Here is a 27,758-nt window from a genome sequence, read left to right as displayed (position 1 = left end):
GTATAAAAAACTAATTACAAATAGTACCCTGCAAGAAAAAAGGGTAACTATAAGTAAATTTAATTTATGTTTAGGGTACTCACTCTTTTTAATGTTAAAAAATTTTAAATTCACCACATCTCTCATCTCAGTTTGATATCAAAATTAACATCTGATTATAATTCAATTAGTAAAAATTTTACTAGAAAATTTTTCATTTTCATTTTAGAATGATTTAAATATTTCCAAAGTGTATTGAACAAGGTTATAAAAGCATACAATTACTGGCGTATAATGATGATATTGATATTGTGGCGAATATTATCAATTCTACACATCACTATGCTGCTACTAAATAAATCCACAACAACAATAAAGCAGGCAGCCACACTTATGTACATGAACGCAACGACAGTAAGCCATTTACACACATACATACCAGGGTTGAGTCATTTTGAAATGAAACAAATCAAAATAAAAAATAAAAAATTATTCATCATTTTAAATTTTTTGATTGATGAATAAAAAGTTATTTTTTATTCAAGCATTTCTTGAATAATGAATAACATTTTCTCGTTATTCAAAATATTCTAATTGATGATAAACGCCCATTCTTATTTTTGCAAATTTTGAATAAAGAGTTGAGCTATTATTCATTATTTACAAAATTTGGAATAACAATAAATTTTTAGTTTTTATTCAGTTATTCAAAAATAAAAAAATAAACCATCGAGATGCCCTGAAAATATACCCATATGCGTAACCAGTTCGCGTGTAGTTCTGAAGCTTCTTAGGGTAATATTGAGATTATTTTGGGGAGTATTCGCGGGGTTTTTTGGAGGCCGTTTGGGGGTAATTTCTGGGACACTTTGGCATGGTTTAGGGGAGTACCTCGGGGTCCTCCCGGGGTCATTCCGTGACCTTTTTGAGACTCCCTCGGGGTCATTTGGGGGTCATTCCGGGATGATTTTGGGGACTTCCTCGGGGTCATTTCGGAGTCATTCCGGGGTGATTTTGGGGACTCCCTCGGGGTCATTTGGGGTCATTCCGGGATCTTTTTGGGGACTCCCTCGGGGTCATTTGGAGGTCATTCGTGGGTCATTCCGGGATCTTTTTGGGGACTCCCTCGGGTCATTTGGGGACAAATAGACTCGATCACCTGATTTTAAAGGTCTCTATCACCCGCTGAAGATAGCCGTATGATACGACCTACATAACATTAAAAAGGCTCAAGTGACATAACTTCGATATCTGCGTAATAAGAAAAAATTTTGTTTTAATCTGCATATTTTCTTCTAGAGAGTGCACGCAGAAGCTTATGAAAATCGATATAAGCCATATGTGCAGAAAAAACGGGAAAAGCTGGAGAACAGTACATCTGGTGCTAGAAAAAAATTGAACCGTTCGAGCCGTCAGAAAAAACATGAAGACTTGTTACCTATGTGCTCGAAAGTATGAGTCCCCTTTCCACAGTTGAAATGCCGTCATTCAGAAAATTAATAGATGGTGAATAACTTTAATTGGGAGCGTGTCATTATTCTGTATTACAAAATTCTGGGTGAAAAAATTCTGTAAATTGCAAAAAAATTCTGCTTGAACAAAATTCTGCTTTCTAAAATTCTGCTTACAAAATTCTGTATTACAAAATTCTGTATTGCAAAATTCTGTATTAAAATATAATGTTAACAATGTTAAAGAGGTCATGCATGCATAATTCCGGAAGTCGAAACACCAGAAATCAATATTATGGAAGTCAATATTCTGGAAAAAGCCGATCCACAACGGCTGCGCCATGCACAGTAATTCTGCGTAGAACACCTTTCTGCATAGGCGGCCTTTGGCCACGCTTATAAAAAACCAGCCTTTACACGCGGCCCGGTCCGCAAAGAGAAAATGAAATAAGCAGGCTAATCAAGTTATCTGTTTAAAGTGCTTTTTCTGTCTAATGCATTTAATTTTTGTAATTGCGTAAAAAAAGATCTAAATGAGCTGATAACCCGATAGGATCCCCAAATGATCCCGAAATTGTCCAGAAAAATCCATGAAATGACCCCGAGGATATCGCGGTCGAATCCCGAAAACCGTCCAGAAATGCCCCGGAAGGTTCTTCAAAAGTTCCCGGAATAGTCCCAAAAAACCCGAAATGCCAACGACACGATTCTAGACCTATCCAGAGAACCACACAGAAATGATCCCTGAAGGGTACCAAAATGATCCCGAAATAGTCCCGGAAGAGTTCCGAAATGACCATGATGGGCTCCCAGACGGATCTCAAAAACCATCAATAAAATATCCACGAAGGGTTCCTAAATTATCCCGACATAGTCCAGAAAAAGTTCCGAAATGACCCCGAGGAAATGATTCCGGAAGTGTCCCAAAATGATCCCGAAATATCCCGAAATGACCCTGACGGGATCCCGGACGGATCTCGAAAACAATCCAGAAATGAGACTAAAAGGGTCCCCATCAGTCGAGAAAAAGTCCCGAAATGACGAATCCCGAAAACCATCCAGAAATGATGCCGGAAGGTACCCCAAATGATCCCGAAAAAGTCCTGAAATTACCACTACGGGATCCCGGACGACTCCCGAAAACTTTCCAGGAATGATGCCGGAAAGGTCGCCAAATGATCCGGTATCAGCTGAGAAAAAGTCTCGAAATGACCCCAACGGGATCCCGAAAACAATTTAGAAATGACACCCTGATGGGATCCCCGACGAATCCCGAAAACCATTCAGAAATGATGCCGAAGGGGTCCCCAAATGATCCCGTATTAGTCGAGAAAAAGTCCCGAAATGAACCCGACGGGATCCCGGAAGGATCCCGAAAACCATCTAGAAATGATGCCGGAAAATACCCCAAATGATCCCGAAATAGTCCCGAAATTACCCCGTCGGGATCCCGGACGGATGCGGAAAACTATCCAGAAATGATGCCGAAAAGGTCCCCAAATGATCCCCTAATAGTCCCGAAATGACCCTGATGGGATACCGGACGGATCCCAAAACCATCCAGAAATGATGCCGAAAGGGTCACCAAATGATCCCGAAATAGTCCCGAAATGACCCCGACGGAATCCCGGACGGATCCCGAAAATCATCTAGAAATGATGCTGGAAGGTACACCAAATAATACCCTAATAGTCCCGAAATGACATTGACGGATCCCGGACGGATCTACACAATCATCCAGAAACGATACCGAAAGGGTCCCCTACTGATCCCGTATTAGTCGAGAACAATTCCCGAAATGACCCCGACGGGATCCCGGTCGAATGCCGAAAACCTTCCAGAAATGATGCCGGAAGGGACCCAAAATGATCCCGAAAATATCCTGAAATGATCCTGACAGAATCCTGGACGGATCCCGAAAACCACCCAGAAATGAGGCCGGAAGGGACCTCAGATGATCCCAAAAAGTCCCGAAATGACACCGACGGGATCCCGGACGGATCCCTAAAACCATCCAGAAATTATGTAGGAAAGGTCCCCAAATGATCCCCTAATGGTCCCGAAATGACCCTGATGGGATCCCGGACGGATCCCGAAAACCATCCAGAAATGATGCCGGAAAGGTCCTCAAGATATCCCCTAATAGTCCCGAAATTACCCTGAAGGGATCCCCGACGGATCCCGGAAGCCATCCAGAATGGAAAGGTTCCCAAATAGTCCCAGAATGACCCTGACGGTCTCCCAGGATCCCGAAAACCATCCACAAATTATGGCGAGAGGGTCCCCAAATGATCCCGTATTAGTCGCGAAAAAGTCCCGAAATTACCCCGAGGGGATCCCGGAAAGATCCCGTAAACCATCTTGAAATGATGGCGGAAGGTACCCCAAATGATTCCGAAAAAGTCCTGAAATAACCCCGATGGGATCCCGGACGGCTCCCGAAAACCACCTAGAAATTATGCCGAAAAATACCCCAAATGAACTCGAAATAGACCCAAAAAATTCCCGAAATTACCTCGATGGGTTCCCGTACAGATACCGAAAACTATTCAGAAATTATACAGGAAAGGTCCTCAAATGATCCCCCTAATAGTCCCGAAATGCCCCTGACGGGATCCCGGACGGATCCCAGAAACCATCCAGAAGTGATACCGGAACGGTCCCCAAATGATCCCGTATCAGACGGGATCCCTCAAACCATCTAGAAATGACACCGGAAGGTACCCCCAAATGATCCCGAAATAGTCCCGAAATGACCCCTACGGGATCCCGGACGGATCCCGAAAACTATGCAGAAATAATGCCGGAAAGATCCCCAAATGATCCCCTAATAGTCCCGAAATGACCATGATGGGATTCCGGACGCATCCCGAAAACCATCCAGAAATGATGCCGAAAGGGTCCCAAAATGATCCTGTATTAATCGAGAAAAAGTCCCGAATAACCCCCACGGGATCCCGGTTGGATCCCGAAAACCATCTATAAACGATGCCGGAAAATACCCCAAATGATCCCGAAATAGTCCCGAAAAAGTCCTGAAATGACCCCGCCGGGATCCCGGACTGATCCCGAAAACCATCCAGAAATGATGCCGAAAGGGTCCCCAAATGATCCCGAAATAGACCCGAAAAAGTCCCGAAATTACCTGGATGGGTTCCCGTACAGATACCGAAAACTATCCAGAAATGATACCGGAAAGGTCCTCAAATGATCCCCCTAATAGTCCCGAAATGACCCTGACGGGATCCCGGACGGTTCCCAGAAACCATCCAGAAATGATGCCGAAAGGCTCCCCAAATGATCCCGTATCAGTTGAGAAAAAGTTTCGAAATTACCCCGACGGGATCCCGAAAACCATCTAGAAATGATACCGGAAGGTACCCCAAATGATCCCGAAATGACCCCTACGGGATCCCGGACGGATCCCGAAAACTATGCAGAAATGATGCCGGAGAGGTCCCCAAATGATCCCCTAATAGTACCGAAATGACCCTGATGGGATCCCGGCGCATCCCGAAAATCATCCAGAAATGATGCCGAAAGGGTCCCCAAATGATCCCGTATTAGTAGAGAAAAAGTCCCGAATGACCCCGACGGGATCCCGGTTGGATCGCGAAAACCATCTAGAAATGATGCCGGAAAATACCCCAATCGATCCCGAAATAGTCCCCAAAAAGTCCCGAAATTACCCGTCGGGATCCCGGGCGGATTCCGAAAACTATCCACAAATGATGTCGGTAAGGTCCCCAAATGATCCCCTAATAGTCCCGAAATGCCCCTGATGGGATCCCTGACGGATCCCGAAAACCATCCAGAAATGATACCGAAAGGGTCCCCAAATGATCCCGAAATAGTCCCGAAAAAGTCCCGAAATGACCCCAACGGAATCCCGGACGGATCCCGAAAACCATCTAGAATGAACACCAAATAATCCCCTAATAGTCCCGAAATTACCCTGACAGGATACCGGACGGATCCCGAAAACCATCCACAAATGATACCGAAAGGGTCCTCTAATGATCCCGTATTAGTCGAGAAAAAGTCCCGAAATGACCCTGACGGGATCCCGGTCGAATGCCGAAAACCATCCAGAAATGATGACGGAAGGAACCCAAAATGATCCCGAAAATATCCTGAAATGATCCCGACGGGGTCCCGGACGGATCTCGAAAACCACCCAGAAATGAGGCCCGAAGGGACCCCAAATGATCCCAAAAAAGTCCCGAAATGACCCCGACGGGATCACGGACTTATCCCTAAAACCATCCAGAAATTATGTCGCAAAATACCCCAAATGATCCCTTAATAGTCCCGAAATTACCATGATGGGATCCCGGACGGATCCCGAAAACCATCCAGAAATGATGCCGGAAAGGTTCCCAAATGATTCCGTATTAGTCGAGAAAAAGTCCCGAAATGACCCCGACGGGATCCCGGACGGATCTCGAAAACCATCCAGAAATGATGCCGGAAGATACACCAAATGATCCCAAAATATCCCCGAAATGGCCCCAACGGGATCCCGGACGGATCCTGAAAACCATCCAGAAATGATGCCGGAAGGGACCCAAAATGACCCCGAAAAAGTCCCGTAATGATCCCGGAAACCATCAAGAATTTATCTCTCAAAAGTACGCAAATGATCCCGAAATTACCCCGACGGGATGCCAGACGGATCCCGAAACCCATCCAGAAATGATGCCGGAAGCGTCCCCAAATGATCGCGAAATAGTCCCGAAATTATCCTGAAATAGTCCCGAAAATGTCCCAAGATAACCCCGACGGGATCCCGGACGGATCCCGAAAACTATACAGAAATGATCCCCGAATGGTCCCAAATTGATCCCGAAGTAGTCCCGAAAAAGTCCCGAAATGACCCCGGCGGGATCCCGGACGGATCCTGAAAACCATCCAGAAATGATTCCGGAAGGGTCTCGATATGACCCTAACGGGATTACAAATAACTTGAAGCTAATTATAAAACCATGTTAATAAGGCAGCAAGCGCCGTTGAGGCGAATGAAGAGTTACAAAGAAACATACAGGTAAAGCTAATAAAAGCGTGCTAATAAAAACAATTGAAGGAGGACGGATGGCGGATGGCGGGAGGAGAAGGAGAGAACCACTGCTCGTTTTTCCAAAATGTTTCAGATCTCGATATGTATGTGCCAGATACCAAAAACTATTGATTTAGGAGAAAATGTATATTGAATTTTAACAATTTATAGATTTAACACCAGAGGGGCGTGAAGGGGGGAGGGGGCGGAGGGTGTCACTGCTCACTGCCCTCGACTTATTTGACCCATTGAGTTTGTAATATTGGTGAACGTCAATATATGTAAAGTTATAATGTGTAAAAATTATTAAAAAGTAATTGTTCGGAGGGGGCGTGGGACCCCCACCCCCCTTTCCATGTTCGAAAAAAATTTCGCTAGTAGAGTATTGTCTGTGTCCCAAATTTCATCAAAATCCGTGTAGCCGTTCTGGCGTGATTCAGTCACAAAAACGAAAAAATACAATAATTAAATTATAACTCTTCCTAGGGGGCGGGGACCTCCCCCTTTTCAAAAAAATATGGCTAGTAGATCCTTCTAGACTATTGACTATATGTGTGCAAAATTTCATCCAAATCGGTCCAGCCGTTCTTGCGTGATTGAGTCACAAAGACAAACGTCTGGACAAACATCCAAACATACAAACATCCAAACTTTCCTATTTATAATATACTAGCCTTTACCCGCGGCCCCGTCCGCAAGGAGAAAATAAAATATATGTGCCATTCACGTTAGCCTGCTTATCAAGTTGTCTGTTTAAAAATTTTTTCTGTCAATATATTTTATTTTTTAATACAGTAAAAAAAAAGAACTAACTGAGCTGATGGGCACGCTTACATGAATAGTACAATACACTTTTTTCGAATTAAAAAAAATACATTTTGTTTCTAAGTTAAATTAATTGATATGACAGGGGTGAAAGAATTACTACTCATAGAACAAAGGAGTGAAACTACAATTAGCTAAAACCAAAAAGAAGTTTTTAAATGAAAGCAGTGTTGCTTTTTCGGGTGTTTAGTTGGTTAAAATATTACAAACATTTTAATTATAGTTGTAGTAGTTCGTTACAGGATTCATTTAAAAATAGAACGAAAAAGCTGTGATATATTAAAGATAAAACATACCGAATTTTAATTACGAATAATTTGCCGTAAATCCACGGCCATGTGTGCTGAATTACCGGTTTCGAAGACACCTAAAATGATCCCGGAAGTGTCCCTAAATGACACCAAATAGTCACGAAATGATGCCGACGGGATCCTGGACAAATCTCGAAAACTATCCAGAAATGATGCCGGAAGGGTCCCAAAATAATCCCGAAGTAGTCACGAAAAGTCCCGAAATGACCCTGACGGGATCCCGGACGGATCCCGAAAACCATCCAGATTTGATTCCTGAACGGTCCGCAAATGATCCCGATATAGTCCGAAAAAGTCCCGAAAAAGATCTGACGAGATCCCGGACAAATCCCGAAAATCGCCCAGAAATTATCCCGGAGGAGTCCCAAAATGATTCCGAAAAACGCCCGAAATGACCCTGACGGGATCCCGAAAACCATCCAGAAATGACTCTGGAGGGATCCCCAAATGATCCCGGAAAAGTCCACAAACCATCCAGAATTGATCTCTGAAGGTTCCGCAAATGATCCCGAAATAATCCCGAAAGTCACGAAAAACTCAGACCCATCCCGAAAATCATGAAGAAATTATCCTGGAAGGGTCCCAAAATTACCCCGAAATAACTCCGACGGGATCCCGGACAGATCCCGAAAATCATCCAGAACTGAGCTCTGAAACGTCCGCAAATAATCCAGAAATAGTCCGGAAAAAGTCCCGAAAAAACTCCGTCGGGATCCCGGACATATCCCGAAAATCACCCAGAAATTATGCCGGAGGGGTCCCAAAATGATTCCGAAATAGTCCCGAAAAAGTCCCGAAATGACCTTGAGGGGATCCCAGACCGATACCGAAAACCATCCAGAATTGATCTCTAAAGGGTCCGCAATTTATCCCAGATAAAGTCGCGAAAAAACTACGAAGGGATCCCGAACAGATCCCGAAAATCATAGAGAAATTATCCCGGAAGGGTCCCAAAATGATCCCGAAATAGTCCCGAAAAGGTGCGAAATAACCCTGACGGGATCCCGGACGGATCCCGAAAACCACCCAGAAATGATCTTTAAGGGCAACTGACCTCGAAATAGTCGTGAAAAAGTCCCGAAATTACCCCGACGGGATCCCGAAAACCATCCAGAAATTATCCCTGAAGGATCCCCAAATGATCCAAGAACAGTCTCGAAATTCCCTGACATTTTCCCGAAAAAGTAAAAAAATAAACCCGACGGGATCTCGGACGGATCCCGAAAACGATTCAGAAATGATGCCGGAAGGGACCCCAAATGATCCCGAAAAATTCCCGAAATTCCCCCGATGGGATCCCGGACGGATCCCGGATCATCCAGAAATGATGCCGGTTGGTACCCCAAAATGATCCCGAAATAGGCCAGAAATGACCCCGTCGGGATCCCGGACGGATCCCCAAAAGTATACAGAAATGATGCTGGAAGGTGAAATGATCCCCTTAAAGAAAGATGAAAAATGAAATGATCCCCTTATAGTTCCGAAATGATCCTGACGGGATTCCCGACGGATCCCGAAACTATCCAGAAATGATGCCGGAAAGGTTCCCAAGTTATCCCCAAATAGTCCCGAAATTACCCTGACGGTATCCCGGACGGATCACGAAAATCATTCGGAAATGATGGCGAAAGGGTCCCCAAATGATCCCGCATTAGTCGCGGGTTCCGAAATGACCCTGACGGGATCCCCGAAGGATCCCGGAAACTATCCAGAAATGATGCCGGAAAGGTTCAAAAGTTATCCCCAAATAGTCCCGCAATTACCCTGACGGTATCCCGGACGGATACCGAAAACCATCTAGAAAAATGGCCGGAAGATACCCCAAATGATCCCGAAAAAGTCCTGAAATGATCCAGACGGGATCCCGGACGAATCCCGAAAACTATCCATCTAGGTACCCCAAATGATCCCGAAATAGTCCGGAAATGACCCCGCCGGGATCACGGGCGGATCCCGAAAAAGTCCTGAAATGACCCCGACGGGATCCCGTACGGATCCCGAAAATCATCCAGAAATGATGAAGGTAGGTACCCAAATGATCCCGAAATAGTCCCGAAATGATCCCGACGGGATCCCGGACGGATCCCGAAAACCAACCAGAAATGATGCCGGTAGGTTCTCCAAATGGTCCCGATATGACCCCGTCGGGATCCCGAACGGATCCCTAAAACCATCCAGAAATGATGCCGGAAAGGTCCCCAAATAACCCCCTAATAGTCCCGAAATTACGCCGACGGAATCCCGGATGGATCCGGAAACCATCCAAAAATGATGCCGGAGGAGACCCCAAATGATTCCGCTAAAGTCCCAAAATGACCCCGACAGGGTCCGGGCGGATCCCGTAAACCATCCAGAAATGATGCCGGTAGGTACACCAAATGGACCCGATATGACCCCGTCGGGATCCCGAACGGATCCCTAAAACTATCCAGAAATGATGCCGAAAGGGTCCCCAAATGATCCTGTATTAGTCGAGAAAAAGTTCCGAAATGACTCCGACGGGATCCCGGACGGATCCCGAAAACCATCTAGAATTGATACCGGAAGGTACCCCAAATGATGCCGAAATAGTCCCAAAATGACATCGACGGGATCCCGGACGGATCCCGAAAACCATCTAGAAATGATGCCGGAAGAGACCCCAAATGATCCCGCAAAGGTCCCAAAATGACCCCGACAGGATCCCGGACGGATCCCGAAAACCATCCAGAAATGATGCCGGAGGAGACCCCAAATGATCCCGCTAAAGTCCCAAAATGACCCCGACAGGGTCCCGGACGGATCCCGTAAACCATCCAGAAATGATGCCGGAAGAGACCCCAAATGATCTCGCAAAAGCCCCAAAATGACGCCGACAGGATCCCGGACGGATCTCGTAAACCATCCAGAAATGATGCCGGAAGAGACCCCAAATGATCCCGCAAAAGTCCCAAAATGACCCCGACAGGATCCCGGACGGATCCCGAAAACCATCCAGAAATGATGCCGGGAGAGACCCCAAGTGATCCCGCAAAAGTCCCAAAATGACCCCGACAGGATCCCGGACGGATCCCGTAAACCATCCAGAAATGATGCTGGAAGAGAACCCAAATGATCCCGCAAAAGTCCCAAAATGACCCCGACAGGATCCCGGACGGATCCCGAAAACCATACAGAAATGATGCCGGAAGAGACCCCAAATGATCCCGCAAAAGCCTCAAAATGACCCCGACAGGATCCCGGACGGATCCTGTAAACCAACCAGAAATGATGCCGGAAGAGACCCCAAATGATCCCGCAAAAGTCCCAAAATGACCCCGACAGGATCCCGGACGGATCCCGAAAACCATCCAGAAATGATGCCGGAAGAGACCCCAAATGATCCCGCAAATGTCTCAAAATGACCCCGACAGGATCCCGGACGGATCCCGAAAACCATCCAGAAATGATGCCAGAATGGAGCCCAAATGGTTCCGAAATGACACCGACGGGATCCCGGACGGATACCGAAAACCATCCAGAAATGATGCCGGCAGGTACCCCAAATTATCCCGAAATAGTCCCGAAATGACCCTGACGGGATCGCGGACGGATTCCGAAAACCATCCAGAAATGATGCCGATAGGGTCCCCAAATGATCCTGTATTAGTCGAGAAAAAATTCCGAAATGACTCCGACGGGATCCCGGACGGATCCCGAAAACCATCTAGAATTGATACCGGAAGGTACCCCAAATGATGCCGAAATAGTCCCGAAATGACATCGACGGGATCCCGGACGGATCCCGAAAACCATCCAGAAATGATGCCGGAGGAGACCCCAAATGATCCCGCTAAAGTCCCAAAATGACCCCGACAGGATCCCGGACGGATCCCGTAAACCATCCAGAAATGATGCCGGAAGAGACCCCAAATGATCCCGCAAAAGTCCCAAAATTACCCCGACAGGATCCCGGACGGATCCCGTAAACCATCCAGAAATGATGCCGGAAGAGACCCCAAATGATCCCGAAAAAGTCCCAAAATGACCCCGAGAGGATCCCGGACGGATCCCGAAAACCATCCAGAAATGATGCCGGAATGGACCCCAAATGATCCCGAAAGTACCCCGACGGGATCCAGAACGGATCCCGAAAACCATCCAGAAATGATGCCGGAAGGGTCCCCAAATGATCGCGAAATAGTCCCGAAATGATTCCGGAATAGTCCCGAAAATGTCCCAAAATAACCCCGACGGGATCCCGGACGGATCCCGAAAACTATACAGAAATGATCCCGGAAGGGTCCCAAAATGATCCCGAAATAGTCCCGAAAAAGTACCGAAATTACCCCGGCGTAATCCCGGACCGATCCCGAAAACCATCCAGAAATGATCCCGGAGGGTCTCGATATGACCCTTACGGGATTACAAATAAGGTGAAGCTAATTATAAAACCATGTTAATAAGGCAGCAGGCGCATTGGAGCGAATAAAAAGTTACATAGAAACATACAGGTAAAGCTAATAAAAGCGTGCTAATAAAAACAATTGATGGAGGGCGGATGGCGGGAGTAGAGGAGAGGACCACTGATCGTTCCTCCAAAATTGTCTAGATCTCGTTCCGTATGTACCAGATACCAAAAACTATTGATTTAGGAGAAAATTTATATTGAGTTATAACAATTTATAGATTTTACACCAGAGGGGGTGATAAAGGGGGGGGCGGGCGGAGGGTGTCACTGCTTACTTTGTAAGCCCTCGACTTATTTGACCCCTTGAGTCTGTGATATTGGTGAAGGCCAGTATACGTAAAGTTATAATGTGTAAAAATTATTGAAAAATAATTTCTCGAAGGGGTCGTGGGACCCCCACCCCTCTTTCCATGTTCGAAAAAAATTCCGCTAGTAGACTACTGTCTGTGTCCCAAATTTCATCAAAATCCGTGTAGCCATTCTGGCGTGATTCAGTCGCAAAGACGAAAAAATATAATAATTAAATTATAACTGTTCCTAGGGGGGGGGGGGGGACCACGCCCCTTTTCAAAAATATATAGTTAGTAGATCCTTCTAGACTATTGGCTATATGTGTGCAAAATTTCATCCAAATCGGTCCAGCCGTTGTTGCGTGATTGAGTCACAAAGACAAACGTCTGGACAAACATCCAAACATCCAAACATCCAAACATCCGAACATCCAAACATCTTCACATCCAAACTTTGTCATTTATAATATATAAATGACCCCGACAGGATCCCGGACGGATCCCGTAAACCATCCAGAAATGATGCCGGAGGAGACCCCAAATGATCCCGCTAAAGTCCCAAAATGACCCCGACAGGATCCCGGACGGATCCCGTAAACCGTCCAGAAATGATGCCGGAAGAGACCCCAAATGATCCCGAAATGACACCGACGGGATCCCGGACGGATCCCGTAAACCATCCAGGAATGATGCCGGAAGATACCCCTAATGATCCCGAAATAGCCCCGAAATGGTCCCGACGGGATCCTAGACGGATCCCTAAAACCATCCAGGAATGATTACGGAAAGGACCCAAACTGACCACGAAAAAGTCCCGTAATGATCCCGGAAACCATCAAGAATTTATCTCTCGAAGGTACGCAAATGATCCCGAAAGTACCCCGACGGGATCCCGGACGGATCCCGAAAACCATCCAGAAATGATGCCGGAAGGGTCCCCAAATGATCGCGAAATAGTCCCGAAATTATTCCGGAATAGTCCCGAAAATGTCCCAAAATAACCCCGACGGGATCCCGAAAACTATACAGAAATGATCCCGGAAGGGTCCCAAAATGATCCCGAAATAGTCCCGAAAAAGTCCCGAAATTACCCCGGCGTAATCCCGGACCGATCCCGAAAACCATCCAGAAATGATCCCGGAGGGTCTCGATATGACCCTTACGGGATTACAAATAAGGTGAAGCTAATTATAAAACCATGTTAATAAGGCAGCAGGCGCATTGGAGCGAATAAAAAGTTACATAGAAACATACAGGTAAAGCTAATAAAAGCGTGCTAATAAAAACAATTGATGGAGGGCGGATGGCGGGAGTAGAGGAGAGGACCACTGATCGTTCCTCCAAAATTGTCTAGATCTCGTTCTGTATGTACCAGATACCAAAAACTATTGATTTATGAGAAAATGTATATTGAGTTATAACAATTTATAGATTTTACACCAGAGGGGAGATAAAGGGGGGGGGGGCGGAGGGTGTCACTGCTTACTTTGTTAGCCCTCGACTTATTTGACCCCTTGAGTCTGTGATATTGGTGAAGGCCAGTATACGTAAAGTTATAATGTGTAAAAATTATTGAAAAATAATTTCTCGAAGGGGTCGTGAGACCCCCACCCCTCTTTCCATGTTCGAAAAAAATTCCGCTAGTAGACTACTGTCTGTGTCCCAAATTTCATCAAAATCCGTGTAGCCATTCTGGCGTGATTCAGTCGCAAAGACGAAAAAATATAATAATTAAATTATAACTGTTCCTAGGGGGCGGGGACCACGCCCCTTTTCAAAAATATATAGTTATTAGATCCTTCTAGACTATTGGCTTTATGTGTGCAAAATTTCATCCAAAGTGGTCCAGCCGTTCTTGCGTGATTGAGTCACAAAGACAAACGTCTGGACAAACATCCAAACATCCAAACATCTTCACATCCAAACTTTGCCATTTATAATATAATATATTAGATATTAGATTAGATTAGATAACCCTGGGCTACGCCATGCCAAGTCCGGGTGTGTGGTATAACCGTGGCTACCGCACCCGTGATGTCCTTCTGCGTAGTACACCCTTCTGCGTATGACGAAAATCACAAAACTTGAATAAAGCAGACATTTTCGCATTAGACATGCAGCATTTTCGAAAGCAGAATTTTGTTCAAGCAGAATTTTTTTGCAATTTACAGAATTTTGTCACCCAGAATTTTGTAATACAGAATAATGACACGCTCCCAATTAAAATTATTCACCATCTATTAATTTCCTGAATGACGGCATTTCAACTGTGGAAAGGGGACTCATACTTTCGAGCACATAGGTAACAACATTGTCTTCATATTTTTTCTGACGGCTCGAACGGTTCAATTTTTTTCTAGCACCAGATGTACTGTTCTCCAGCTTTTCCCGTTTTTTCTGCACATATGGCTTATATTGATTTTCATAAGCTTCTGCGTGCACTCTCTAGAAGAAAACATGCAAATTAAAACAAAATTTTTTCTTATTACGCAGATATCGAAGTTATGTCACTTGAGACTTTTTTAATGTTATGTAGGTCGTATCATACGGCTATCTTCAGCGGGTGATAGAGACACAGGATGAGACCGTTATAGTACCTTTAAAATCAGGTGATCGAGTCTATTTGTCCCGAAATTACCCCGTGAGAGTCCCCAAAAAGATCCCGGAATGACCCACGAATGACCCCCAAATGATCCCGAGGGAATCTCCAAAAAGATCTCGAAATGACCCCCAAATGACCCCGGGGGGACCCCGAGGGAGTCCCCAAAACCATCCCGAAATGACCCCGAGGGAGTCCCCAAAATCATCCCGGAATGACCCCGAGGAAGTCCCCAAAATCATCCCGAAATGACACCCAAATGACCCAGAGGGAGTTCCAAAAAGGTCACGGAATGACCCCGGGAGGACCCCGAGGTACTCCCCTAAACCATGCCAAAGTGTCCCAGAAATTATCCCGCGAATACTCCCCAAAATCATTTCAATATTACCCTAAGAAGCTTCAGAACTACACGCGAACTGGTTACGCATATGGATATATTTCAGGGCATCTTGATGGTTTATTTTTTATTTTTGAATAACTGAATAAAAACTAAAATTTTATTGTTATTCCAAATTTTGTAAATAATGAATAATAACTCAACTCTTTATTCAAAATTTGCAAAAATGAGAATGGGCGTTTATCATCAATTAGAATATTTTGAATAACGAGAAATGTTATTCATTATTCAAGAAATGCTTGAATAAAAAATACCATGTTATTCATCACTCAAGTTTTCTTGAATAATGAATAAAAATTTATTTCTTATTTTTTCGTCAATGGTTATTAAAATTTGTTGATAACGCCCATGCCTGATACATACATAGAAGGCAACGAAGAATATTTCACACACATAACCAGCAGCTTGAAGCGAAGAGATTATTTCACATTCACATATGTAATCGTCAGCTAAGAGCACAAGCTGTTACTCACACATACCCCTACATATATGTATGTTGCTAGAAGAAAAACCTAAACTACAGATTACATGTACATATATATGTAGCTAACTAACCAAGTATGAGATACAACTGTTCCAGAAGGCATGTTCATGAAGAGTCTAGACCTTAGGAGAAACAGGTGAACGAGGCTAACTGAGAGTATAAAAGTCGCGCGGTGCAAGCGATAATCAATCAGTTTGATTTAAACACGCTATTAGTGAAGTATAATTGAGAAGTACTACTCCCGAAGTAAAGACCATCTTGCAATACTGAATATTGGAGTTATTTGTTCGACAGTTAGCAGACGGTGCGTAATTATCAGCAGCTCCCCAAAATTCGTTACAATATTATTGGCATGAACAAACGCGCTGTGAGTTCTGCGTTCTCGGGATTAGATAAAGAGGCAAAAAATATGGGTTTGCGGTAAATGAGGAAGAATTAGCCAGCTTTAACAGCAAAAGCAATGTCGGCTTAGGAATTAAACCGGAAATAACTCTTGCCAACAAGTGCTACTTTGGAGTGAGAAGGCAACTGAAAAGTAAAATCCTTTCTCGAAGAACAACAATCACGCTCTACAAGTCGCTCATCATACCTGTCCTGATGTTTTTCTCAGAATGATTAACGGTGTCGAGAAAATGTGAGGTGCCTCTTGGAGTGTTCGAGAGAAAAGTTCTCCGGCAGATTGGTAGTCCTGTCGGTGATGCCGACGCTCGATACTCGCCTCAGGCAATAAAATGATAAACTATATCAGCTTTACGCAGACATGACTATAGTGCAGTGAAAAAAATTCAAAGGCTTCGCTGGCTAGGTCACGTTATGGGAATAGACGAAGACGGTCCGGCCAAGAAAGTAGTTCAGTAGACACCACAGTGTGGAAGCAGAGGAAGGGAAACCCCTCCACTGAGTTGGGAGAGGCAGGTGGAGGAAGAATAGACCGCCCTAGGTGCTTCCAATTGGCGTGAGTTATCACGACTTGTTACGAAATGACCAATTTCGATAAGGCGGTTAAGCGCGAATTAATTATGCTGATCATTATGATGTATTGAACAAAGTGGGTTTTGACAGTTCTCTCATACAGGATTGGATTATAATGTTAGAAAGAAAAAAATCCTTAAGCCATTAGAGACAGTTTTTAAAAATTTTAAAATTTTTAATTTGTGAAAGATGGTATGTATTCTTAAATAAAACACCATCATTTGTGATAGCAACACGTCAAACACGTCAAGAATAGTAATTATATGCACTCTTATAATATTTCGAAGCAAAGAGTGCATGTTAGGTTAGGTTGAGCGGCCGGTCCGTGAGGACCTCACATAGTCTGGATGAGTCCGTAGCGTTGCCAGAAGTTTTTTAAACGACCAAACTGAAAACCCCTATCAAAAACCGATACCTATTGTAACGAATTTAGTGCAATTCCGCTTATTTGCAACCTTCTACTAACGTCCGTATCCCTTAACTGTTGAATAAATAACTGCAATATTCAATAATGCAAAATGGCCTTTATTAAAGTACTTCACAATAACACTTCCACTTCTCGACAGATAGCGTGCTTAAATCAAACTCAATGTGACTTTCAGCTTTACCTCCTTTTATACTCGGTGATTTCCTTGTTCGCATACTTCTAGGCGTTTCTATTTCTAGAATTTACTACTCGTTTACCAGCTATACATTTCTCAGCTATAACTACAGATGCACGATTGTTATAGCTTCCCGCATATCCCATGCGCGTGTATATGTGAGTGATACTTCCACAGATGATTGCCTACTTTTGGGAGTATCTCAGATAAGATATATGCATGTGGTTGTGCGTTTCTCCCCGCTGCTTGTATGGACATATGTGTAGACATAATGATTAATTTGGTTATGTGCATACAAGGCACTGCTCAGTATCGGCTTAGAGATTATAGTATCCCTTAGTGTTGCTAGTATTCGTCACACTATGTTATAAAAGAACTCCGTCCTTTTGGCAAATACTAGAAGCTTCCTAGGACCTATGCCACTTGCTGCTTCTAGACCAGACGGCTGCATTGCTCCTAATAGCTGGAGTCTTAGCTTGGCAAGCACAAATTTGCTGAAACGTTTCTTCGTCCAACCCACACTTCTTACATCTGCTATCTCTTACCAAGCCCACTTTAAAGGCATGTGACACCAGAAGGCAGTGTCCAGCCAAAACACCCGTCATGAGACTGCAGTCCTCTTTTTTTAATGATAGGAGTAACTTTGTTAGTCTAAGATTGTAAGATCTGCATATGATCCACGCCTTTCCTGCTTGGTCGATCATGTGCAACTGGCGCCTTCTCTTTATTTCGCCCAATCTAATTGGGACGTCTACGGAGCAAACGGCTGCTCCTTATCCTGACTCTTACCAGGGATTGCTTACACTCTAGCACACTTTTAGATGCTGTGCTATGCGAGATAATCGCCTTATTTGCTGCTTGGCTGTCAATATAAATATTGACGCAACTGCAATTTAAGCTTTTTTTCAGAGTTTCTAAAGCTTTGGTTACGGCTACTATTGCCGTACGAAAAACACTACAGTGATCTGGCAGCTGGTAGGACCTGTTTATTTCTCGATCAGCAAAGTATACCTCAGACCCTACTCCTTTCACTACTTTGGAACCATCAGTGTGCGAGTGTATCACCTCGTCTGCCATTGGTGCAACCATATACAGTGTACTCTCTCTTAAACGGACACCTAAGAGACTGCCAAATTGGTCCGCTTATCAGAGGTGTCCGCTTATGAGAAAAGTATTATTGATGAATGTTTAAAAAGTTTTATTTCCAAAACAAGAATATTAATGCATACAAATAAGACTGAGTTAGGTGGTTCATAACGCTTTGTTCATAAATTAAAGAATAAAGTTTTGTGTACAAAATATTCAAAATAATTAAAAAAAGTCAGAAATTAATGCTGCGAAACGCTCTAGGCCTTGCAGATTTTCCAATAACAAAAATGAGTTTTTTTCTCCAGCCATATTGACGCAGTGTAAAATCGTGAGTCTATCTTTAGCCAGTTTTCCACCCGTGCATTTTTCACCTTTTAATGCAAATGTTTTATCGGGTAATGCTCGGAAGAATAAGCCAGTCTCATCTGCATTATAAATATGTATTTCGTGAATCATATCCTTCAATCAAATGTGGTACTTTTGCGCAAAAACTTTTGACGTAATCTTGGTTTACACTACCGGCTTCTCCAGAAATTGTGCGGAAAGTTATGTTGTGACCTTTTTTGAACCTTTCCAGCCAGCCGGATGATGCACTAAAATTGTCGTAATTGAGTCTTACTGCAATTTCTTTAGCTTTGCTCTTTATAAGTGTGCCTGACAGAGGAAAGCTCTTATTTCGAGCCTTCACAAACCATTCGTAGCACAATTTATCAATATTAAGGCCTTTGGGCTTCAGCAGACTCCTCTTTCTCTCCGGGTTGACGTCAGTGTCCCACAATATTCAAATTTGATCTTTGTTTTTGATAATGCTAGCAGCTTGCGTTTTGCTGATCTTACATTTCATTGCCAACTCTCGTACATTTAGTTTTTCCTTCTTATGAATTTCAATGACATTAACTTTGTCTTTAATACTAAACACTACTTTAGGCATTGCGATTCACGTACGTACACATACAAGAAGATACTAACGACGTGTATGCAATAGTTACATACATTTTTATGTTTTTTACTGTATTGAAAACAGGTTCTTCGTATTTAGGGGATTCCCCTACATCCATGCACTTATTAGTGAATAAGCAATAGCTGTACGAATATGGTAAGAGTAAATGAAAAAAAAGTGTTGTAAGCTGTCCGGTTATGGGAAATTAAAAAGCCCTCCGGAAGGGCCCCTTCGAAGCGCAGATACGAAATCAGGTAGTCTGTACGTCCTGTAATTGATAACTATGGCCGTATGAAGCACTGAGCCTCGTTGCAGTTGTTAACGCTATGTTCTTTGCCACTTGGTCTATAGCTGCAGAATGGCATATAGTACAGCCGTCGGGGTTGTTTTAAGTGTTCCCGCAATGCTAAGCATTTTTTTGAGGAATATTCTTTTTTGTGTGGCTTGCCACCAAACAAGGACCCCATAGTATAGGATTGGCTTTACAATCGCTTTAAATACCCAATATGAGAGAGAGGGTGATAAACCCCACATACACCCCAGCATTCTTTTGCATGCATAAAATGCCATCGAGGTTTTCTTCACTCACTCCTCCACGTTGATCCTCCACTATAACTTACTGTCCAGAATGATTCCTAGATATTTTGTGCAAGGTTTCTTCGCAGAGTGACATCTCCTAGCTTAGGCTTGGTCCAATTTGGGATGCTGTACCTCTTATTTAACAAGAACATATCCGTCTTCTACGCGTTGTAGGTCAACCCGGCATTAGATGCCCAAGATGCAACTAGAATTTGGGTGCAGACCAAATGGAAAACTAAGTACCGTGACCTTTTAAGTTTTGGACATTAAATACTCTAAGAATATTTTGATTATTTATGTAAATTATAATATAAAATATACTTTCGGCAGTCCTTGGTATAATCCGTATCAACTAGAAAAAATATCGTAAGGAATAGTTCTTATCAATTTGACCCACTCTAATGAGCATATAATTAAATTTGATTTAGTAGCGCGCAGGTGTGCCTCTATAGTTAATTAACGTATTATTAATTATGCATGTGTTGTAGTTTAAATGTGACGAATAATAAACAAGCTGATAAAAAACTAATTACTCTGTATTAAGAATTCACAACAAACAAATTATTGGTCACGTGCCAATATAAAAATAATAATTTGGTACGATATACGTATCTCTAAGCAGATCTAAGCCAAGCTTCTCCTTAAATTTTCGTTGTGATCCTCTCAGGTTTTACGATCTGTAGTTTTTATGATGATTCATGATCGAATCTGTGTTTTTTGGTTTGGTAGGAAAGCCATTATTATCATTAATTTAAGCATCGAGGCGAAATTGGACGTTACATAGCAAATAATTTAGGAATCATATCTACCTCGAGATAACTGACGCCAATTAAGAGCCCTAAGGGAGTGGGAGTCTTCCTTTCCTTGTTTTCCCAACCCAGTAGTGTTTGCCGCTTCCTCTGCTACCTAATACAATTGTCGATATAAACAATTTATGGGCCGTATCATCTTCAGGCATTCGCATTTCATGACTTAGCCAACGAAGCTTTTGGAGCCACCTTTTCCAAGCTTTTGTACTATCGCACTTTAGACATTCTGATGGAATGATCTTCACCAGCATCATCGTCATCATCATTAATTGGCCCTTAACCGACTAAGCGATTTTGGTCGTTTCATAACAAGTTACGCCAGCTATCCCTGTTTCGCGATAACTGACGCCAATCGAGAGCACGAAGGAAGCTCATGTCTTCCTGCACCTGCCTCTTCTAACTCAGTGGAAGTCTTCTCCTACATCTGCTTCCAAGCTATGGTGTCAACTGAAATACTTTCTTGGCCGGAGCATCTCCATTTTTAACTTTTATTCACTGCACTATCGTCATATCTGCGTAAAGATCATATAGCTCTTCATTATACCTCCTTCGATACTCGCCGTCGGCATCACGAACAGGACCATAAATCTTCCGGAGAACTTTTCTCTCGAGCATTTCTTCCGCGCCATACATCAGGACAGGTATGATGAGGGACTTGAAGAGCGTGATTTTGTTCGCCGAGAGAGGACTTTACTTTTCAATTGCCTACTAAGTCCAAAGTAGCACTTGTTGGCAAGAGTTATTGTCCGTTTTATTCTTAAGCTGACATTATTTTTGCTCTTAATGTTTTTGATGGATGGGGCTTACTTAACATTTATTTATTTATTTTAAGGAGTTAGGTTAGGTTAGGTTGAACTCGCCGGTCCATCAGGACCTCAGATAGACTGAATGAGTCCGTAGTGTTACCAGAAGTTTTTTTTAACGAACAAACTGAAAACTCCTATCAAAAACCAGGACCTATGTTATAAAATAACTCCGTCCTCTTGGCGAATACTAGAAGCTTCCTAGGAATTAAGCCACTTGCTGCTTCTAGATCTAACAGCTGTATCACTCCTAATAGCTGGAGTCTTTGCCTGGCAAGCGTAGGGCACGAGCACAGAACGTGCTCGATCGGTTCCTCCTCCAACCCGTGTGCTATGCGAGATTATTGCCTTAATTATTTTAAAGAGTTAGTATATTTAATTCCGGTCACATCATGAACTCATTCAGCTTGTGCTGAGGAATTCGTTTAACCTAACCTAACCCAGTACTTTGAAACAAGAATTTTCTCCACTAAATGGCAGTCAGTGCATCTCGTTTTTATCGATAAGTTTAAAGAATACCCAGCTCACTAATGTCTTCCGCGAAAGCTGAAGGAAAGTTGTCTAAAGATGCGTTTCATTTCGGTTAAAAAACACAGTGGAGCACTGTTCAGCAGCATAGCTGGATAAAACACCCTTCCATGTTACTGTATGACTTACCGCTCCAGTTATTTGTTAAGCTGTGAGTTCAGCAATAGAGTATCGACTCGCTTAATAATTAAGGTATAAATTAAGGTATAAGTTAGTGAGTGGTACATTCCAGTATCGACCTTACTGGTTGTTCAGTATATGCTCAGTCTCGATACACCCTTAAGTTATTGGGCTCTCCTGCTATCCCGTTTTTTTGAATTCAATCTTCTGTCAGAAGGGGGGACACTTCACAGTATTTCATAGCTTAAAACTCAGGCATTACGAGCGCTGATGCTAACAAACTGCAAGTCAGAATTACCCGGAGATGGTAAAACCCGTTCTAATTATTGAACCCTCTTTTTAAGAGGCTTTATTGGCTGTAATTTAACCAATGATTTTTGTTCATGCATATATGCCAAGTTTCCATTCAGCCACAAGTAAGCTTTTGTATGTTTTTGTTTAACAAATTTTGTTTGAAAATGACAATAACCTTTTAGATTAAAAAAAGTTAACTGACTACAACAATAATAAAACTGTGCTAAAAAAATTTGATTCGTTTTATCATCGAAAAAATTTTTCGAATTCGGAGTTTTTGGTTCCCCTTGGCGTCACGAAAACTCTTCCATATGCCGCGAGTTGCTTCGCACGTACAGAGTTTGGCCCTGCTGCTTGAAATTTTTCGAATTCGGCGTTTTGGTTCCCCTTGGTGTCACGAAAACTCTTCCATATGCCGCGAGTTGCTTCGCACGTACAGAGTTTGGCCCTGCTGCTTGAAATTTTTCGAATTCGGCGTTTTTGGTTCCCCTTGGTGTCACGAAAACTCTTCCATATGCCGCGAGTTGCTTCGCACGTACAGAGTTTGGCCCTGCTGCTTGTAAGCGGCGTGATATTTTTTGTTGTACTACCTGTTGTCCTTGCTCCATAGAACCATATGAAGTTCTCAGCTTTCAATGCTTGTTTACATAATCCACTCGAAGATTGTTCTCTATGAGTTGGTGTGAGAGTTGAACGCAGTAATAATTAGCTGTATATTTCGTCAGAAACTGCTCGATGGTAAACTGTGCTTGTGCTACTACATACACTTTCTTCGGCGCATAGAGGTGTGTACTTATCTTGGCTGCCACAAAGTAATTTTATATTTGGTCTTTGTGGAGTGCACACATCCAAAACTGTCAGACGCCTGCTTGTCCCGCAACTCATGGTTAACAAACTCTGTACTACTCAGTGAGCCATTAACCAGAGTAAATCGGTGTGGGCTCCCCCAGCATCCTTGTCTTTCTGCCGTGCCACGGTCGATTATCATATCTTGCTTCTAGGATGCACACATTTCGAGGAAGACGAAGGATTTGGATGGCTCTACTTTTTAAATTTTCCTGCAAGTTTACGGGATGGGATTTTTATTTTTTCTGCCGACTCCGAAAGGCATCTACAAGGCAGATGAATTACCGCTGAAAAGATTTTCAGAAATACTCTCAACGTGTTTGCCAACAACTGCCAAGAGGCGGCCTTGTTTTGAAAAAAAAAAGTTTTAAAACCGTTTGATGCTGCTTTTTCCGTGACCTTCGGTGCGGGAGGCGAGCACGCTACCATCACACTATGGCCGACGCCATTACCTATATGTATTTTTACGTAAAGAATTCGAATCTGAATTCATTTTTGTTCCTACAGCCATAGTTTCGAGTAAATTGCAGTCATTCCGTAGCAATTTAATCAAAATTTTGGGGGTGTTCGAAATTCAAATCAAAATCCTGAGTATCTATGCAGTGTACTTGAGTTATAGTTAATTTTGTTTTTGTTGATGGGAATGTGCTTCGAATACACAAATTTCCCATAAAAAGAATCCGTTATGTCCCAATGTCATCGAGCAAATAGTCAGCCCATATGCGCCTTGATATGGTGCAGAAGCATGGACCATGACAACAGCAGATGAAGCGGCTCTGGGAGTGTTCGAGAGAAAAGTTCTTCGAAAGATTTATGAACCTCTACGCATTGGCTTTGGCGAGTATCGAAGAAGATTTAATGATGAGCTGTACGAGCTTTACGCAGCCATCAACATAGTTCAGCGAATTAAAACACATCGGATACGCTGGCTAGGCCATGTTATGCAATTGGCCCCCACTCAGCTGGAAGAACCAGCTGGAAAACGATTTAACATCCCTTGGTGTGATTAATTGGCGCCAGTTGGCATATCAAAGAAGATGGGTTTGATGGTGAATGAGGACAAAACGAAGTACCTGCTGTCATCGAGCAAAGAGTCAGCGCATACGCGCCTTGGCAACCACGCTACTGTTGGTAGCCATAATTTTGAAATAGTAAAAGACTTCGTTTATTTGGTAACCGGCATCAACACTAGCAACAACATCAGCACTGAATTCCAGCGAAGAATCAATCTTGCCAATAAATGCTACTTTGGACTAGGTAGGCAATTGAAAAGTAAAGTCCTCTCTCGGCGAACGAAAATCTACAAGTCACTTATCGTACCCGTCCTGCTATATGGGGCAGAGCATGGACCATGACAACAGCAGATGAAGCGGCTTTGAGAGTGTTCGGGAGAAAAGTTCTTCGAAAGATATATGGACCTCTACGCGTTGGCGATGGCGAGTACCGAAGAAGATTTAATGATCTGCTGTACGAGCTATACGCAGACATCAACATAGTCCAGCGAATTAAAGCGCAGCGGCTGCGCTGGCTAGGCCATGTTATGCGAATGAAAGATGATGCTCCTGCCAAGAAAGTGTTTCTATCGGAACCCGCCTATGGAAGCAGTGGTAGAAGGCGGCCCCCACTCCGTTGGAAAAACAGGTGGAAAACGATTTAAACTCCCTTGGTGTGACCAATTGGCGTCGGTTGGCGGAGCGAAGAAGCGACTGGCGCGCCTTGTTGGACAACAATAACCGTTTAAACGGTTAAGCGCCAATTAAGTAAGTAAGTATGTCCCTCCTTGCACACCTTGACATGGAGCAGCTTAGAACTTTTCTATATGATGACATTCAACTTTTTCGCCAAATCTGAGGAATATGATGAATTAGTTTTGTTGATTTTCTGACAAGGTGGATACATGATGTATATTGGAACGATTTTCCGTCATCCCTTGTCAAATTTGGTTTCGAGACAAACAGGTTTCGACGTTGTGCCATCATCAGTGTTGATTTTCGTTCTGAACGAAATCAGCGTAGCCCAGCGAATTAAAACGTTCTGAACGAAATCGACACTGATGATGGCACAACTCCAAAACCTGTTTGTCTCGAAACCAAACTTGACAAGGGATGACGGAAAAGCGTTCCAATATACATTGTGATGAATAAGCTAATTTAGAAAGAACTGATCGATCCCGAATTAAAAAAAAATTAAATTTTAATTACTTCAACTAGATATAAGTAACATTTTGTTGCACAGTGTAATTTAATTATGTACATATTTATAAGCTAGTCACTGAATATTTATTTTGTTTTCAATCATACATTTATATTTGTTTTTTTACACTCTCACTGCTTTTACTGTGATGAATTTACATTTACATTGGGGTTCACCAAACTTTCCCATTGTGATGTAATAACAAATTACAAATACACAAAAATGGTATGGTGGTAGCATGCTCCACCTACCACACCGAAGATCCTAGGTTCGATTCCCGCGCGAAGCAGCATTAGTTTTTTTAATTTAGAAGATAGTTTTCCAATCAGGGTCGCCCTTCGGCAGTGATTTGGGAAACACTCCGAGTTTATTGCAACAGAAGTTTGGCCTTAAATTTCATCGTAGGTTATCGCGCCTTGTATCTACATATACATATATACATAATAAGATTTTCAATAACATGCCTGCCCTTTAGTAACTTAATATTAATGATGTTTTTTATTGTTCGGTGATTAATTCATTTTATGAAGCGAAACGAAAGTACATTTGAACAACGAAATACAGCGCATTGCCCTTGAAACTTACAACCTTACTAGGTGTCTCTTGGAACAATTTACTCTTGGGAAGTGAAAATATTCTTCTCTTCAGACAGAGCTCAAGTTGTAGGTTTATTATAATCTGACAAATACAGTATACTTGGAAATTGAAATGCATCCTCAAAATCTCGATTCAGGTGCCAAAAACCCCTTATTCTTGGATTTAGGCATAAAGTGGTTTGCAACTTTATTGCTGTTATTGCGGGGAAATAATATATATAGAAAATTTAAATTTTCCAAATTTTTTTATATTTTGAATAGCGGCTTTCTCGACTTTTTGGTGGCCGTAGCGTAAGAGAAATACTCACTAAGAAGGCGCAGACCATTCTGTGTTTAAAATTCTAAGATTTGACCACGTCAAACCGGCAAATAGTTGTACTATATCGAATGATTTCAAAAGCTCATAAACTTTAAAAGGGAAAGAATACTTGCACTGCTTTTTTGTAGCGCTTTCCTTCTTCGCTCTCTATCCCATTCTCTTCCACTTTATCTTCCATTTTTATTTATTTTTTATTTTTATATATCTTTTATTCCATTATCTCCCAATCCAACTCTCAATACCATTCCCACTACCACTCCCACTCCCAGTACAACTCCCACTCCCACATCCACTCCCACTGCAAATCTTGAATTATAAAGTTACCAAGAGATTTTGCATTCGTCTTTATATATATGATTAGCCTATGCGAAAGGCTGCCCAAAGGTTAAAATACAAACAAATCCTAACACAAATAAGATTTTTTTGAAAAGGTCGCCCACCGGTTCATTTCTCTAAAAGAAAAGTTTCTAAAATATTAAGCTAGGCAAAGAGGTACTCCTGTACTAAATCTTAAAAAAGTCGTAACATTAATACGATTTATTACAATAGAACGGGCCCTGTTCAACTGCCCGGGAAGAAGTTTCTCAAATAATAAGCCAAGGGGGTACCCCTGTACCGATTTTAAAGCAAATCGCATCATAAATTTAATATTGAAATATTGTGGAATACTTAGGTCGATCAGTTTCTCAAATAAAAGCTAGTCTAGGAAATAGCTGTTCACCCTACTATAAAAAATATTAAATATTTCGTTACCTTCGTACAAATGTGTAATATTGCCATGATTTTTATGGAAGGTAAAACGACGATTTTCACGAAATCCCTTCCTTCTTTCCCTCCTTTACTGTAGGGTAAAAATATGGAGAAAACATGAATATATTGGTTTTAAGATATTTTTTTTATAGGTCTTTCCGAATTAAGTGAATTTAGGTGCAAGAGTCGATCTATACGAAATTAAAAATACACCGTTATAAGTAGCACAATGTATACAATTAAATGGAAATTGTTAATGGAAATTAGGAAATTGTTAATGGGATGGATAGAAAAAAAGTTCAATGCCCAGACTTGATTCACGTTTTGAAAAAGGGGGTTTTGACCCCTAGGTCTAGATTTTGCCGACGTATTCTGAATTCTGAGTACGCAGACATGTGCTGCTTGTCTATGCCTACAGCTTAATGGCGATGGAGTTCAACTTCAACTACGCTTCCAAAAAGGAAAACTAAAAAAAAAAAAACCCAGACAGTTTTTCT

At 42.6% G+C, this 27,758-nt stretch overlaps 1 protein-coding gene across 1 annotated transcript in view; it reads right to left on the bottom strand.

Moving 5' to 3' along the window:
• LOC137250449 (venom carboxylesterase-6) overlaps window positions 1–27,758 on the bottom strand; it is a 32,654-nt gene that overhangs the window by 3,557 nt on the left and 1,339 nt on the right. The gene's annotated exons all lie outside the window — the stretch shown is intronic.

The sequence above is a fragment of the Eurosta solidaginis genome, chromosome 4 (genome assembly GCF_040869045.1).
Source record: "Eurosta solidaginis isolate ZX-2024a chromosome 4, ASM4086904v1, whole genome shotgun sequence".
Lineage (NCBI taxonomy): Eukaryota > Metazoa > Arthropoda > Insecta > Diptera > Tephritidae > Eurosta > Eurosta solidaginis.
This window is presented reverse-complemented; position numbering and strand designations above follow the sequence as displayed.